Consider the following 12,528-nt stretch of genomic DNA (forward strand, 5'->3'; position numbering starts at 1 on the left):
CCCTAGTCCTCAACTTGAACATCCAAAAGGCCTCTCTCTTGGCTAGAAGCCTGTCAATGTCTCCTCCTCTCTTAGGTTTAAACACCCTCTCAATAGCACACCATTTGAATGTCTTGAGTTCACAATTGTGTTTTTCTACAAAATGACGTACAAGGGGAGTTGACAGTATACCTTGACCAATAGTGGAGAAATGCTCCCTGATTCTAGTTTTTATGTCTCTGGACGTGAGTCCTATGTATTGGACCCGACATTGTTCACATTTAATCATATATATGACCTGAGTGGTCATACAATTCATACAAGATTGTATGTTAAAAGTCTCACCTTTTATAAATGAAGTGAAAGTTTTGGTCTTGTCAATATGTTCACAAGGTTTACATTTTTTATGTCCGCACCCATACATCCCTGTACTTGTGAGCCATGAACTAGTTGTAATGGTTGTTTGTTGTTTTAATTGAGTTGGCGAAAGTATGTTCCCCAATGTACAATTTTTCCTGGCACTGCATCTAATCCCTTCCCGGACGACTCCCTTTAAATGGTCATCTGCTGCTAGGATGGGAAAATGTTTTTTTTATTATAGATGCTATCTGAGGAAATTGGGCACTATAACTAGTTACAAAGTTGATTCCCTTAAAGTACTCTTTACACTTCCCTCTATAAGGGACTCTCTTGACCTAACTTCTACCTGTTTTCTTGCCTTTGTGACCACTTGCCGTGAGTACCCTCTCTCATTGAGTCTTTTAGTGAGATCTTGTGCTTGTTTAATATACTCTTTCTTATCCGTACAATTCCATTTAAGACGAATAAATTGTCCTTTGGCCACTGCCGCCACCGTGTGCCTAGGATGGCAACTCCTTCCATGTAGTAAGGAGTTGCCTGAAATGGGTTTCCTATAAGTCTTTGTAACGATCTTGCCTGGTATTATACCCGTTAGAGTAAGATCCAAATAATTGATAGAATTCGACTGAGTCTCAAAGGTAAATTTTAGACCAATCTAATTATTATTCAAAAAGTCCACAAATTTTGGAATGTCCAAAATAGAACCATTCCATATGAACAAAAGGTCGTCTATAAACCGACCGTATATGACAATCTGCTCTTTGTAAGGATTTCTATCTCCAAAGATGTGGAGAAATTCCCACCAACCTAAAAATAGGTTGGCGTATGATGGGGCGAATTTCGCCCCCATCGCTGTTCCACATCTTTAGAGATAGAAAGTATTCTGAAATTTGAAAAAATTATGAGTTAATAAGAAATTTAATACTCTTAAAATAAACTCCTGAAAATCTGGCAAAAAGTCAGTAACATTAGATAAAAACAACGATATTGCTTTGTGGCCCTCATCATGAGGAATTGAGGAGTATAATGATACTACATCCACTGTAATCCATGTGAATGAACCTCTCCACTCAAGATTATCACATATATTGAGAACATGTAGAGCTAAATGCCCTTTTAATGGCAATGCCCATACAAATGCCCTTTTCAGGGCAATGGGGAGCTTAGGTTTTTTTAGTTAGGATTTTATTTGGGAGGTTGGTTGTGTGGGTGGTGGGTTTTACTGTTGGGGGGGGTTGTTTGTATTTTTTTTACAGGTAAAAGAGCTGATTTCTTTGGGGCAATGCCCCGCAAAAGGCCCTTTTAGGGCTATTGGTAGTTTAGTTTAGGCTAGGTTTTTTATTTTGGGGGGGCTTTTTTTATTTTGACAGGACTATTAGATTAGGTGTAATTAGTTTAAATATCTGATAATTTGTTTTTTATTTTGTGTAATTTAGTGTTTGTTTGTTTTTGTAATTTAGGTTATTGTATTTAATTAATTTAATTGTAGTGTAATGTTAGGTTTTAGTGTAAGACAGGTTAGGTTTTATTTTACAGGTAAATTTGTATTTATTTTAGCTAGGTAGTTAGTAAATAGTTAATAACTATTTACTAACTATTCTACCTAGTTGAAATAAATACAAACTTGCCTGTAAAATAAAAATAAACCCTAAGATAGATACAATGTAACTATTAGTTATATTGTAGCTAGCTTAGGGTTTATTTTACAGGTAAGTATTTAGTTTTAAATAGGAATTATTTAGGTAATGATAGCAATTTTTATTTAGATTTATTTTAATTATATTTAAGTTAGGGGGTGTTAGGGTTAGACTTAAGTTTAGGGGTTAATAAATTTAGTATAGTGGCGGCGACGTTGGGGGCGGCAGATTAGGGGTTAATAAATATAGGTAGGTGGCGGCAATGTTAGGGGCGGCAGATTAGGGGTTAATAATATTTAACTAGTGTTTGCGAGGCGGGAGTGCGGCGGTTTAGGGGTTAATATGTTTATTATAGTGGCGGCGATGTCCGGAGCGGCAGATTAGGGGTTAATAATTTTATTTTAGTGTTTGCGATGCGGGAGGGCCTCATTTTAGGGGTTAATAGGTAGTTTATGGGTGTTAGTGTACTTTTTAGCACTTTAGTTATAAGTTTTATGCTACAGCTTTGTAGCGTAAAACTCACAACTACTGACTTTAGATTGCGTTGCGAATCTTGCGGTTTAGGCTGTACCGCTCACTTTTTGGCCTCCCAGAAAAAGCTTGTAATATCGGCGCTATGGAAGTCCCATTGAAAAAAGACTTTACGCAAATTGCCTAAGTTAATTTGCGTTAAGGCCAAAAAAGTGTGCGGGACAGCTGTACCTACAAGACTCGTAATAGCAGCAGTAATGAAAAAGCAGCGTTATAACCCTGCTTTTTTACTCATAACGCAAAACTTGTAATCTAGCCGATAGTTAACCATATGTAATATAGTTAAAGTGAATGTAAATTTTGATGCTAAAGTGCCCGGTTTTTAAAACTTTGATTAAAAACAGGGGCACTTTAATTCATAAAAATTTACATTTCACTCCTGTTGTGACAAAAAACTTAACTTTTAAACTTCACAGCAGCTCCAGCTTTCTCCGGTCTCACAAGCCATTTCTGATGTCAGAAATGATTGATAGGTCATTCTCCAATCACAGCTTCCCCCCCGGGGAATTCAGTGTCTGATTCACTGCTGTGATTGGAGGAAGCCGATGCCTCATTTTAGACCCAGGAAGAGGCTTTGAAACAGGTGGAGGAAGCTGGAGCTGCTGTGAAGATTAAAAGGTAAGTTTTTTTTCACAACAGGAGTGAAATGAAAATTTTTATGAATTAAAGTGCCCCTGTTTTTAATCGAAGTTTTAAAAACCGGGCACTTTAGCATCAAAATTTACATTCACTTTAATTTAATTATTCGTTTAAACCGCCAGCCCCCCACATCACCATAAACTAAATTAACCTATTAACCCCTAAACCTAACAACCCGCTAACTTTATATTAAATATTAACTCATCCCTATCTTATAATACATTTAAACTTACCTTTAGATTTAAATTAAACTATATTAAACTAATAATTAACCTACCCTAACTGTTATACTAAAATTACATTAAACTATATTAAACTATTAAATAATCTACCCTAACTGTTATAGTAAAATTACATTAAACTACAAATTAAATTAACAATATTACATATTTAAACACCTAACCCTACTCAAATAATTAAAATCTACAATTAAAAATTACAAAGTTACAAAAAATAACAAACACTAAGTTACAAAAAAAAAAAAACACTAAGTTACACAAAATAAAAAATAAATTATCAAATATTTAAACTAATTACACCTAATCTAAGAGCCCTATGAAAATAAAAAAGCCCCCCAAAATAAAAAAAAACCCTAGCCTACAATAAACTACCAATAGCCCTTAAAAGGGCCTTTGGCGGGGCATTGGCCCAAAGAAATCAGCTCTTTTACCTGTAATTAAAAAATACAAATACCCCCCAACAGTAAACCCACCACCCACATAACTAAACCCCCCAAATAAAAACCTAATCTAAAAAAACCTAAGCTCCCCATTGCCCTGAAAAGGGCATTTGTATGGGCATTGCCCTTAAAAGGGCATTTAGCTCTTTTTCAAAAGCCCAAACCCTAATCTAAAATTAAAACCCACCCAATAAACCCTTAAAAAATCCTAACACTAACCCCCGAAGATCCACTTACAGTTTCTGAAGAGCCAACAACCATCCTCAATGAAGCGGCAGAAGTCCTCATCGAAGCCGGCAGAAGTCTTCATCCAAGCATGCCGACGTCTTCATCCAACCGGGCAGAAGTCTTCATCCAGACGGCATCTTCTATCTTCATCCATCCGGCGCAGAGCGGCTCCATCTTCAAGACATCCGGCGCGGAGCATCCTCTTCTTACGACGTCTTCTTCGAAATGAAGGTTCCTTTAAATGACATCATCCAAGATGGCGTCCCTTAGATTCCGATTGGCTGATAGAATTCTATCAGCCAATCAGGATTAAGGTTGAAAAAATCCTATTGACTGTTGCAATCAGCCAATAGGATTGAGCTTTCATCCTATTGGCTGATCCAATCAGCCAATAGGATTGAGCTTGCATTCTATTGGCTGATTGGAATAGCCAATAGAATGCGAGCTCAATCCTATTGGCTGATTGGATCAGCCAATAGGATGAAAGCTCAATCCTATTGGCTGATTGCAACAGCCAATAGGATTTTTTCAACCTTAATTCCGATTGACTGATAGAATTCTATCATCCAATCAGAATCTAAGGGACGCCATCTCGGATGACGTAATTTAAAGGAACCTTCATTTGGAAGAAGACGTCGTAAGAAGAGGATGCTCCACGCCGGATGTTTTGAAGATGAAGCCGCTCTGCGCAGGATGGATGAAGATAGAAGATGCCGTCTGGATGAAGACTTCTTCCCGGTTGGATGAAGACTTCTGCCGGCTTCGATGAGGACTTCTGCCGCTTCGTTGAGGATGGATGTCGGCTCTTCAGAAGCTGTAAGTGGATCTTCGGGGGTTAGTGTTAGGCTTTTTTAAGGGTTTATTGGGTGGGTTTTAATTTTAGATTAGGGTTTGGGCTTTTGAAAAAGAGCTAAATGCCCTTTTCAGGGCAATGGGGAGCTTAGGTTTTTTAGATTAGGTTTTTATTTGGGGGGGTTTGGTTGTTTGGGTGGTGGGTTTACTGTTGGGGGGGTATTTGTATTTTTTATTTACAGGTAAAAGAGCTAATTTCTTTGGGGCAATGTCCCATGGAAGTTTATTGTAGGCTAGGGGTTTTTTATTTTGGGGGGGGCTTTTTTATTTTCATAGGGCTCTTAGATTAGGTGTAATTAGTTTAAATATTTGATCATTTATTTTTTATTTTGTGTAACTTAGTGTTTATTTTTTTTTGTAACTTAGTGTTAGTTATTTTCTGTAACTTAGTTGTTAGTTTTTTGTAACTTTGTAATTTTTAATTGTAGATTTAAATTATTTGAGTAGGGTTTTAAATATGTAATATAGTAAATTTAATTTGTAGTTTAATGTAATTTTAGTATAACAGGGTAGATTAATTATTAATTTCATATAATTTAATGTAATTTTAGTATAACAGTTAGGGTAGATTAATTAATAGTTTAATATAGTTTAATGTAATTTTAGTGTAACAGTTAGGGTAGGTTAATTATTAGTTTCATTTAAGTTTAAATTTATTATAAGATAGGGATGTTGTAATTTTAATGTAAAGTTAGCGGGTTGTTAGGTTTAGGGGTTAATAGGTTAATTTAGTTTATGGCGATGTGGGGGGCTGGCGGTTTAGGGGTTAATAGATTTAGTAAGTGCTAGTGATGTGGGAGGCCAGGGGTTTAGGGGTTAATACATTTATTTAGTTGTGGTGTCAGCTGTGTCAGGGCGGTAGATTAGGGGTTAATAAGTATAATGTAGGTGGCAGCAATGTCGGGGAGCAATGGAATAGGGGTTAATAACATTATGTAGGTGGTGGCGGTGTTGGGGAGGCAGATTAGGGGTTAATAAGTATAATGTAGGTGGCGGCGGTGTCGGGGCGGCAGATTATGGGTGTTTAGACTCAGGTCTTATGTTAGGGTGTTAGGTGTAAACATAACTTTTATTCTCCCATAGGAATCAATGGGATATCGGGCAGCAGCGAACATGAGCTTTCGCTGCTTTCAGACTCCCATTGATTCCTATGGAATCTGCGGTCTCCAGGGTGGCGGATTGAAAAGCAGGTATGCTGGGCCAGAATAGTGGCGAGCGTACCGGTTAGCAGTTTGATAACTAGCAAAAGTAGTCATATAGTGCCGAATTTGCATTCAGAACATCTGTAATGACGTAAGCATTGATCTGTGTCGGATTGAGACCGGCGGATCGTATGTTACGTCACAGATTTCAACTTTTGCCGGTCTGTAGGCTTTGATAAATAAGGGGAATCAAGCTCGCCACAATTACGCTGCGGAATTCCAGCGTGTTTGCGGTTGGCGGCTTGATAAATATGCCTCTATGCCTTTTCACAGAGAAAAAATATCCTTGCACACATGCCCTTAGAGAGATACAACTGCACCTCACTGACGAGGCCCACAGAAGGCCGAAACGATAGTCTGGGGTTGTTGTTTCTCTTGCTCAGAGAAGAATTTCCTGGTATTTCGGCGCTGGACTGTCATTGGGCAGGGTCAGACTGATATGCTACAGGATATTTTTTCTCTGTGAAAAGGCTAACGCCTAGATTTAGAGTTTTGTGTTAGGGTTAAAAACCAGCGTTAAGGGCTCCTAACGCTGATTTTTACCATCCGCTGGTATTACGAGTTTCCTTAACGCCACTAAAAAATATTTTAACGCTGAAATCATTACCGACAACCCAGACCCAGTAGTTAACATCTACCGCCAAAATAAACATCCACGAATCACACAAAAAATATTACACAAAGTACACTTACACTCATACAAACACTACACTATATTTATTTTTAATTTTTCATATTTCCATGTCAAAATAGAAAGGATCAAAGTTACGAGATCTCGGGTGTTTGAAAAAACCCCCCACACAAAACCATTTTCCATTGACTTACATAGACAGATGGGAACAGACACTCATATAGCTACATCTAACTAATAATATTATCACATACATACACTAATCGATACATACAAACAATATACACCACATTACATACACAAATAAGATTTTTATTACGAAATAAATACGATTTAGCTACTTTTTCACACAAGACCATGACGTCACTCACTTTACGCTCAAAACCAGTCTTGGATTTTATTTATACACACATTTTTAGCCTCCATTGACTTCTATGGGGAAGACGTGCTCGTGCACGCGACAGCCAGATTTCCCTAACGCACGCAAAAAGCGTAGACAAGAAAACTCGTAATACCAGCGTTAGAATGTTGAAACTAACTCATGTTTTCCTGCGTTAGTTCCGCTATGACAAATAGATCAAGAAATGGCTATTTCCCTATGGAGTCAACATCAAATTGTTTTATACATTTACATTACATCAACTACAAATCACCAACACTAGTAACAAACATTTTGAATAATTACATCAGATTTAAACGGACAGAAAAATAATTTGAACATTTCATGATTCACAAACAGTAGACTATTGGAAACACCTATCATTTACCTATATTATAGCATTTCATTTATTCAACTCATATGCTTGCATGAATAGCATATCTACATAGGCTTAACACATGATCATTAATGGATGCACATACATTACTTTTAGCATTCACTCATACATGTGCATTGATATGATGGGGGAAAAACACATTACATTCTCTCTATGAATCAGGAAACATAAAATAGGGATTTTACTGTCCCTTTAACATCACGATTCACTCACAATATACCATTAGGAATTACGTACAATAAGAACAGATTACAGCTGTCACTTTTTGGGAAGGAACAACAATGCTATACTGCTTTATAGAAGTCAGCATATGTGGGAGAGAATCACAATATATATACGTAGACGTACATAACACGCATCACGCCACCACAAAGCACACATTTATATTTTAATCAGCACACAATAACAATGTAGTAAAATACAACAACACAATGAGGATTTCATAACTACACAGGCAGGTTGATAATATGATGACGTCATTAGAAGCTTCAACCATACACATTACAGCTTTAGGACTGTACCGCCCCTTTCAGAAGTTTAGCACTCAATTCTACATATACGTAAACGACAGTTTGGAACATCCTTATTATTGCGATTTTAAAGGGATGCGTACAAAATATTGACAGCTCGAAAATCAATTATATATACAATTTTATAGATGTCAGCCGGAAGATCTTCATTATTATTGCGATTTTAAAGGGATGCGTACAAAATATTGACAGCTCGAGAATCAATTATATATACAATATTATAGATGTCAGCCGGAAGATCTTCATTATTATTGAGATTTTAAAGGGACGCGTACAATATTGACATCTCGTCAATCACTTATATATACAATACTAGAGATGTCAGCCGGAAGATCTTCATTATTATTGCGATTTTAAAGGGACGCGTACAATATTGACATTTCGCCAATCACTTATATATACAATACTAGAGATTTCAGCCGGAAGATCTTCAGTATTATCGCGATTTTAAAGGGACGCGTACAATATTGACATCTCGCAAATCACTTATATATACAATATTAGAGATGGCAGCTGTTACTTTATCATTTACAAACAATATTGCAGCAACATTGATCGATCAGATTCTATGCCATTATACACAAGAATGCACTTTCATTCATGTTAGCGTGGACGTGTGCTTTTTACAATAACATCGCGTTTAGTAAGTATTTATTACGCATATGAACAAACATTACGAAGATGCACTGTATGTGTTACATTTTACACTTTCACATTGCTATTCATTGGGGGGAAACAAAATTTCAGCAAACACCTAAAAAAACGCCCACTTTGATAGCATTCGCACCGCTCACATACAAACAAGTGTATACAATCAGCAATCATTACAAACTCACTACCATTGGACTAATTGCACTATAAATCCCCCAAACAAAATGACCAAGGCGTCCCTTGTGATCGACATTGTATCAAATCACTTCTGTGTTTTTGCATACCTTGTTACTCCTTGTGTTGTGTTTGCTCTGCTGTTTGGCTTTGTGCTGCTTAGCTTGGCAAATATGGATGATGATCTGGTAGACGTTGCTGCTGGTGCTGCTGCACAAGTAGCGATTAATAGAATCGGACGGGCTCCGCGAGAAACAAAGGGCTCGTTTGGTTAGAGGTCCTCGTGTTTACAGGGTGAGACCCACCTTGGAAAACATGAGTGACTTTGAGGTTTATGACAAGTATAGGCTCAATTGCGAACAGCTCATTGGCCTTTACGATGTTCTTAGACCTCATCTGGAGCCACGTATACGAATAAGGACTGCTGTCCCTGGCATCACCAAGATGCTAAGTTGTATATACGTCCTGGCCTCCGGGAGTTTTCAATCTGGAGAGATGTACATGCATGGCCTGGCTCAAGGTACCTTCCTCGGTGGTTTTTGATAACTTTCTGGACGCCATGGTACGTGTTAGTAAGCATTACATAGGATTCCCTCAGAATGATGGTGATTGGAGGCGCCTGAAGAGGGAATTCTTTGCAATAGCTTAATTGCCCAATGTCTTGGGAGCAATAGATTGCACCCACATTGCGCTGCGTGCTCCAGCCGATGACTTGCCCTTCCGAAATCGCAAACATTTCCATAGCCTCAATGTGCAGTATGTTTGTGACGCACGTATGCGGATTATGCACGTGTGTGCGAATTTCGGCGGGGCTTGTCATGATGCCCACATCCTCAGACAGTCGTCCCTGTGGAGGCCGTTTGAGGAAAGAGAGTTTCCACCTGGGTGGCTCGTTGGTGAGTACATGTGCACAACATGGTTAATTAGTTAGACAATTGCCACTGTAGTCTTAAACTGTTGTTAGTGTAATGTGCAAAATGTGCAGCTATAGGATGCAATTTAACCATTTAATAGTCTTTCCGCAAAGGTCTAGTTTTAGCTCCAAATATGTAGCATGTCTTAGCTTAAATGGCCAGATAGAGAATGCAATTTAACCATGTCATTGGCCTCTAGTTATCAAGCCGTCAACCGCAAATACGCTGGAATTCCGCAGCGTATTTGTGGCGAGGCTGATTCGCCTTAGTTATCAAAGGCTAGAGACCGGCAAAAGTAGAATCTAGTGACGTAACATACGATCCGCCAGTCTCAGTCTGACACTGATCGATTCTTACATCACTACAGATGTTCCGAACGCAAGTTCGGCACAATCTGACTACTTTTGCTAGTTATCAAATAACTAGCAGGTATGCTTGGCACTATTCCGGCCCAGCGTACCTGGTTTTCAATCCGCCATAGAATCAATGGGAGTCTGACAGCAGCGAAAGCTCATGTTCGCTGCTGCCCGATATCCCATTGATTTCTATGGGAGATGTCTGCACCTAACACCCTAACATGTACCCTGAGTCTTAACACCCCTAATCTGTCCCCCCTACACCGCCACCTACTTTATACTTATTAACCCCTAAACCGCTGCTCCCGGACCCCGCCGCCACTATAAAAAACTTATTACCCCCTAAACTGCTGCTCCCGGACCCCGCTGCCACCTACATTATACCTATTAACCCCTAATCTGCCGCCCCCTATACTGCCGCCACCTACATAAAGTTATTAACCCCTATCCTACGGATCCCGGACCCCGCCGCAACTAAATTAAATGTTTAACCCCTAAACCGCCGCCGCCACCTATATTAAACTTTTTTAACCCCTAAACCTAAGTCTAACACTAACACCCCCCTAACTTAAATATTATTTAAATAAATCTAAATACATATTACAATTATTAACTAAATTATTCCTATTTAAAACTAAATACTTACCTGTAAAATAAACCCTAAAATAGCTACAATATAACTAATAATTATATTGTAGCTATTTTAGGATTTATTTTTATTTTACAGGCAACTTTGTATTTATTTTAACTAGGTACAATAGCTATTAAATTGTTAATAACTATTTAATAACTACCTAGCTAAAATAACTACAAAATTACCTGTAAAATAAATCCTAACCTAAGTTACAAATACACCTAACACTACACTATCATTAAATTAATTTTAAAAATTAACTACAATTACCTACAATTAAATACAATTAAATAAACTAAACTATAGTACAAAAACAAACAAACACTAAATTACAGAAAATAAAAGAAAATTACAAGAACTTTAAACTAATTACACCTAATCTAAGCCCCCTAATAAAATAAAAAGCCCCCCAAAATAATAAAATGCCCTACCCTATACTAAATTACAAAGTAATCAGCTCTTTTACCAGCCCTTAAAAGGGCTTTTTGCGGGGCATTGCCCCAAAGTAATCAGCTCTTTTACCTGTAAAAAAAAATACAACCCCCCCCCCCCGAAATTACAACCCACCACCCACACACCCCTACTCTAAAACCCACCCAAACCCCCCCTTAAAAAAACCTAACACTAACCCCCTGAACATCACCCTACCTTGAGATGTCTTCACCCAACGGGGCTGAATTCTTCATCCATGCGGGTCAGAAGAGGTCCTCCATCCGGCCGAAGTCTTCATCCAAGCAGCGTCTTCTATCTTCAATCATCCGGAGTGGAGCAGAGCCATCTTCCATCCAGCCGACGCAGAGCCAACTTCTTCCAACGACGACCTAACACCGAATGCCTGGTCCTTTAAATGACGTCATCCAAGATGGCATCCCTCGAATTCTGATTGGCTGATAGGATTCTATCAACCAATCGGAATTAAGGTAGGAAAAATCCGATTGGCTGATGTAATCAGCCAATCGGATTGAAGTTCAATCCTATTGGCTCATTGGATCAGCCAATAGAATTGACCTCACATTCTATTGGCTGATCAAATCAGCCAATCGGATTGAACTTCAATACGATTGGCTGATTAAATCAACCAATCAGATTTTTCCTATCTTAATTCCGATTGGCTGATAGAATCCTAGACTAGAATGAATTACATTTGATAATAGGAGTAAATTAGAAAGTTGATTAAAATTTCATGCTCTATCTGAATCACGAAATAATTTTTTTTGGTTCAGTGTCCCTTTAATATCATATCACTCCATATACCAATCACCACTACTTGGATAGAACAATAGAAAAATATTTTTTCATACCTTATCTCTTCTATAACCCACTGGGAGTGTAATTTCTTCTGCTTGCTGTGTTTACAAAGCTTGGCCTCAAGGCCAAAAGGTTTAAGGATAGGTGTGGATACCACAGGCTAAATAAACTATTGCAAGAATTGCCAATGTAAGGACAATGGAAATACTTTTAAAAAATGTAATACACTCAAGCTGGAAAAGTAAACCAATTAAAGGGGAGAACATGTTTGACTAAACTGTCCCTTTAATGGTTTATGTCTGAAGAACATATTTAATGTGTAAATAATCAATATTGAATATTTAATTTTAAGAATGATTTGTCTTTATTATTACAATGTATCTTTGCTCAATTTTTATTATGTTGTGTAATTATCATTAATATTTTTAAATTTCTTTATTTTAGGTTGTGACTCAGCATGGCTGATGCTAGAAGCTCTAGCATGTATAGAGCAGGCCGTGCTGAGGA

The sequence above is a fragment of the Bombina bombina genome, chromosome 1 (assembly GCF_027579735.1).
Source record: "Bombina bombina isolate aBomBom1 chromosome 1, aBomBom1.pri, whole genome shotgun sequence".
NCBI classification, from domain to species: Eukaryota; Metazoa; Chordata; class Amphibia; order Anura; family Bombinatoridae; genus Bombina; species Bombina bombina.